Source organism: Mustela nigripes, chromosome 4, assembly GCF_022355385.1.
Source record: "Mustela nigripes isolate SB6536 chromosome 4, MUSNIG.SB6536, whole genome shotgun sequence".
In the NCBI taxonomy this organism is placed as follows: domain Eukaryota; kingdom Metazoa; phylum Chordata; class Mammalia; order Carnivora; family Mustelidae; genus Mustela; species Mustela nigripes.
The window spans coordinates 88,224,885-88,230,475 of NC_081560.1; positions in this window are offsets into that span (position 1 = coordinate 88,224,885).

A 5,591-nucleotide genomic window follows, 5' to 3' on the forward strand; every position below is an offset into this window, starting at 1 on the left:
ATTTCTGGACTCTCTATTCTTTTTTTTTTTTTTTTTTAAGATTTTATTTATTTATTTGACAGAGATCAGAGGCAGGCAGAGAGGCAGGAAGAGAGAGAGGGGGAAGCAGGCTCCTTGCTGAGCAGAGAGCCCGATGCTGGGGCTCGATCCCAGGACCCTGAGATCACGATCCAAGCCGAAAGCAGAGGCTTAACCCACTGAACCACCCAGGCGCCCTGGACTCTCTATTCTATTCCATTGGTCCAGGTGTCTATTTTTATGCCAGTACCATGCTGTTTTAATATGGTTTGGGATCAGGAAGAATGGTGCCTTTGGCTTTGCTCTTTGCCAGGATTCTTTGGCTGTTGGGGGTCTTTTGTGATTCCACACAAATTTTAGGATTTTTTTCTATTTCTGTCCATTGAAATTTTGATAGGGATTATACTGACTTTATAGGTGGTTTTGGGTAGTATGGACATTTGAACAATATTCTTACAAAACACGAACACACAGTATCTTTCCATTTATTTGTGTCATCTTCAGTTTCTTTCATCAGTCTTATAATTTTCATTATACACATATTTTACCTCTGGTTAAATTTATTCCTAAGTATTTCATTGTTTATGACACAATTGTGATGGGTTTTAAAAAATGTGTTTTATTATTAGTGTGTATGGAAATGCAATTGATTTCTGCATGCTGGTTTTTATATCCAACTTTACTGAATTTGATTAGTTGGTTGAGTCTTTAGGATTTTTGCTATATAAGATCACATCAACTACAAATAATGACAGTTTTATATCTTCCTTTCCAGTTTGGATGCCTTTTTTTCCCCTTGTCTATTTGCTCTGGCTGGGACTTCCAGTACTATGTTGAGTAAAAGTGATGAGAGTGGGTACCCTTGTCTTGTGCCTGATCTTAGAAAAAATGTTTTCAATCTTTCACCATTGAGTATGATGAAAGTAGGTTTGTTGTATATGATCCTTATTATATTGAGGTATATTCCTTCCATACCCAGTTTGTTGAATGTTTTTTGAATTTATTTTTTAAAGATTTTATTTATTTATCTGAGGGAGGGAGGGTGTGGGAGTATGAGGGGGCAGGGAGAGAGGCAGAGGGAGAGGGATAAGCAGACTGCCCATTGAGCAGGGAGGCAGAGAGCCTGAGGAGGGCTTGGTCATGACCTGAGCCAAAGGCAGTGGCTTAACCTTAACCAACTGAGCCACCCAGCACCATGTTGAGGCTTTTGTAAAATGAAATGATTTTGTATTTTGTCAGATGCCTTTTCTGCATCTATAGATAATCATATGATTTTTTATCTTTCATTCTATTAATGTGGTATATTACATTTATTGATTTGTGTATATTGAACCTTGCATCCCAGGGATAAATCCCACTTGGTCATGGTGTAGACTCTTTTTATATGCTGTTGGATTTTGTTTGAAAATGTTTTGTTGAGAATTTTTGCATTTTACGTTCATCAGGAATATTGGTCTGTAGTGTCTCTTCTTGTAGCATCCTTATCTGGCTGTGGTGTCAGGAAACCGGCACTGCAAACTGACTTTGAGATTGTTCCCTCTTTTTCAAAAATATTATGTGGAAGAGTTTGAGAAGGATTGGCATTAATTCTTCATTAAATGCTTGGTAGACTTTGCCAGTGAAACCATCTGGTCTTGGACTTCTTTTGATTACTGATTGTCTCATTATTCATTATTTGTCAAATATTTGTCAAATAATGAATTTTTTGGTATGTATTTTATGTGTATATATGTATTTGTATGCATTTTGTATGTATTTTTTATTTCCTCTTGATTCTGTCTTGGTAGTTTGTATTGTTTTTTTTTAGATTTCATCCATTTCTTCTAGTTGTCCAATTTGTTGGCATTTAACTGTCATAAGTTCTTAGGATCCTGTGTATTTCTGTAGTTGTAATATCTCCTTTCCTTTCTGGTTTTGAATCTTCTCTCCTTCTTTATTTTGTTAGTCTAGCCAAATTTATTTATCAAAAAAACCTAGCTCTTAGTTTTGTTCTTTTTTGTTAATTTCTGGTTTGTTTCATTTATTTCTGCTCTGATCTTTTTTATTTTCTTCTTTCTCCTAACTTTGGGCTTAGTGTGTTCTTTTTCTAGTTTCCCGAGGTGGAAAGTTAGATTAAGATTTTTCTGTTTGCCTGATCCATTTATTGGTATCAGCTTTCCCCTTTGAACTCCTTTTGTAGCATTCTGTAAGATTTGGCATGCTGTATTTCCATTTTCATTTGTTTTGAGATAATTAAAAGAAATTTTTTTATATCTTCTTTGATCCCTTGGTGGTTTAGGAGTGTGTTGTTTAGTTTCCACATGCTTATACAATTTCTCGCTTTTCTCTTGTCAATTTGTAGTTTATAACATTGTGGTCAGAAAAGGTACTTGGTATGATTTCAATCTTCTTAAATTTGTTCAGACTTGTTTTATTACCTATTGTATGATCTATCCTGGAGAATGTTCAGTGTGCCCTTGAGAAGAGTATGTGTTCTGCTGTTGTTGGATGGAGTGTTCTGTAAACGTCTGTCAGGTCCATTTAGTTTAATGTATGGTTCTAATCCAATGTTCCTTGATTTTCTGTCTGGATGCTCTGTCCATTGATGAAAGTGAAGTATTACAGTCCCTTAATATTATTGTATTGTATTATATTTCTCCCTTCAGATCTGTTGATATTTGCTTATTATATTTAAGTGCTGTGATGTTAGGTGTGTATATATTTATGATCATTTTATCTATCTTCTTGAAGAATTGACTCCTTTATCATTATATAATGAACTTCTTTGTCTCTCGTCACTGTGTTTTTTGGCTTAAGGTATGTTTTATCTCATATAACTAAAGCTACCCTGCTCTATTTTGCCGTCCACTTGCAAAGTATAAATTTTTCCAATTTCACTTTGGGCCTATGTGTATCTCTAAATCAGAATCGAGTCTCTTGTAAACAGCTTATAGTTGGGGCTTGTTTTTAAATCCATCTAGCCATTCAGTGTATTTTGATTGGTGAATTCAATCCATTTATATTTAGAGTAAGTTCTGATATATATGAACTTATTTTTACATTCTTATTGCTCTTTTGTAGTTCTCTTCCATTTTTCTGTTTCTGTCTACCTCTGTAAATTGGTGGTATTGTTTTTGTGGTAGTATGTTCTGTTTCCCACCTTTCTTGATTTTTCAAGAGTGTAGTCTGGGTTTTTGCTTTGTAGTTACCATAAGGAACATAATTCTTCATGTTCCTTAATGTTTTGTGGTGCTTCTTCGTATTTGAGGTACCTATCCAGTATCTTACATGAAACATTTTATAGATAAAATAGTCCATTTTAAGCTGATAGCAACTTTGCATACAAAAAGTTACCCTTTTACTCTCGCCTTTTATGTATTTGATGTCCTAATTTACTTTTTATATATCGTGTATTTATTTTCAAGTTATAGTAACTGTATTAATTTTAATATTCTCTTTAACCTTTATACTATATTTAAGTGGTTAATGTATTATCCTATTATAGAAATAGTTTTCTAAATCTGATTATATGTTTACCTTTGCCAATGTGTTGTATAAGCTCATATGTTTTCATATCCCTATTTAGCATCTTTCTCTTCCAGTTTGAACTCCTTCAACTTTTGTTGTTTGGGAAAGTATTTAAATACACAAGTGTGTATATATATATATATATGTGTGTGTGTGTGTGTGTGTGTGTGTGTGTGTGTGTTGTGTGTGTGTATAATATAATATTTACATTTATATTTTTGTATGTTATGTACAAAATACATAGCAGATAACTCTGGATAAATTATTGTTGGCTGGCAGTTTTTTCTTTCAGCACTTTGAATATGTCATTCCACTCTCCTGGCCTATAGGAGTTTCTGCTGAAAAATCCACTGACAGGCTAATGGTTTTTCTTTCTTCTTTTCTGCTGAAAAATCCACTGATAGACTAATGGTTTTTCTTTCTTCTTTTCTTTTTATATTCTTTTTTCTTTTCTTTTCTTTCTTTCTTTTTTTTTTTTTTTTTTTAAGTTACATTTTTTTTTTTTTTTTCCCCTCTAGCTGCCTTTAGGATTCTCTTTACCTTTGATTTTTGACATTCTCATTGTAATGTGTCTTGGAGAAGGCCTTTATACATTGAGATACTAGGGTAATCTATTAGCCTCATGAACTGGGATGCCCATGTCTTTAAAATAAATGTTCTATCCCTTTCCCCTCTCTACTCCTTCTAGAACCCCAGTTATTCTAATATCCATGTTTGATGAAGTCCCATACGTCATGTAGTCTCTCTTGTTCTTTCATTTGTCTTCTCTGATGGATTTTTTTAAAAGATTTTATTTATTTGTCACAGAGAGAGAGAGAGAGAGAGCGCGCGATCGCACTCACAAGCAGGGAATAGGGGTAGAGGGAGAGGGAGAGATAGGCTCTCCAATGAGCAGGGAGCCCAAGGTGGGACTCAATCCCAGGACTCTGGGATCATTGCCTGAGCCAAAGGCAGCTGCTGAACCATGTGACCCACACCTATGCTCCTGATGGGCTGTGTAACACTGCCTCTCCTCTAGCTTGCTTTACTCTGTCTTGCACTTTGCTCTTCTGCAAATGCCCTCTACTGCGCTGCCCTTCTCACTTGTCATTGAATTCCTCAGCTCCAGAATTTGTTTGGTTCTTTTTTTATGAGTTCTATCTCTTTGTTAAATTTCTTGTTTTATTCATGTATTTTTTCCCGATGTTGTTTGTTTCCTGAATTATCTGTTTCCTTGTAGCAAATTGAGTTTCCTCAAAAAAAAAAAGAAAATATTTAATTCACTAACTGCTAGATCAGAAAATTCTGTGCCTTTGATTATTATCTTTGGTGATGACATGCTTTCGTGATTCTTCATGTTCCTTATTGTTTTGTGTTGCTTCTTCTGCATTTGACATACCTGCCCAGTATCTTCTCAGATCTATAATAGCTACTTTCAGGTGGGATATATTTTTCATTGGTTCTGTTAACTCTAGGGTTTTCCTCAACCTTGTGTCAATATACCTGCCTCATACTTCTTGTTTGTGACCGAATTCTTGAGCATGTATATCTTCCCTGATTCTTAGAACTCACCAGACTGGCAGCTGGAAACCTCTTTAGTTTTCCAGAAGGTGGTGCTGTAGGTCAGGTTTGTGGTTTCTTCCTTGCCTACCAAGTCTGTTTTTCTGAGAGCACACCACTCACTGGATTCTTGCCATGCACTCTAGAGCACGCACAAGGAACTGGCTTCAGTGTTAGGGAGAGTGTGGGTGTAGCACTCAGAGTGTTGGAGGTGCCCCTGAGCTGCTGGGCAGGTCCTTAGGTCAGGTTCTCCCAGAGGCGGTGGGCAGACTTCCTGCTCAAGCCCAGAGCACTGTCAGCAGGAATCACATCCCTTTAATTAATGCCCTTTGGGATTTTTACCTGCCTCTTTTCTGAACTCCCTCCCTCCCCCACCTGTCATGGAGGTCCCACCTCAGCACTCTGGGTGCTGCTACGAAGGGTTCCAGCAGGGCTGGGGAAGCTGAGCCCTCACTCACTGTTCTTTCCTTATCCTGTGGGAGAGGTGGCAAGGGCTCTCTAGGTCAGCCAGGCACTGTGTTGCCTGG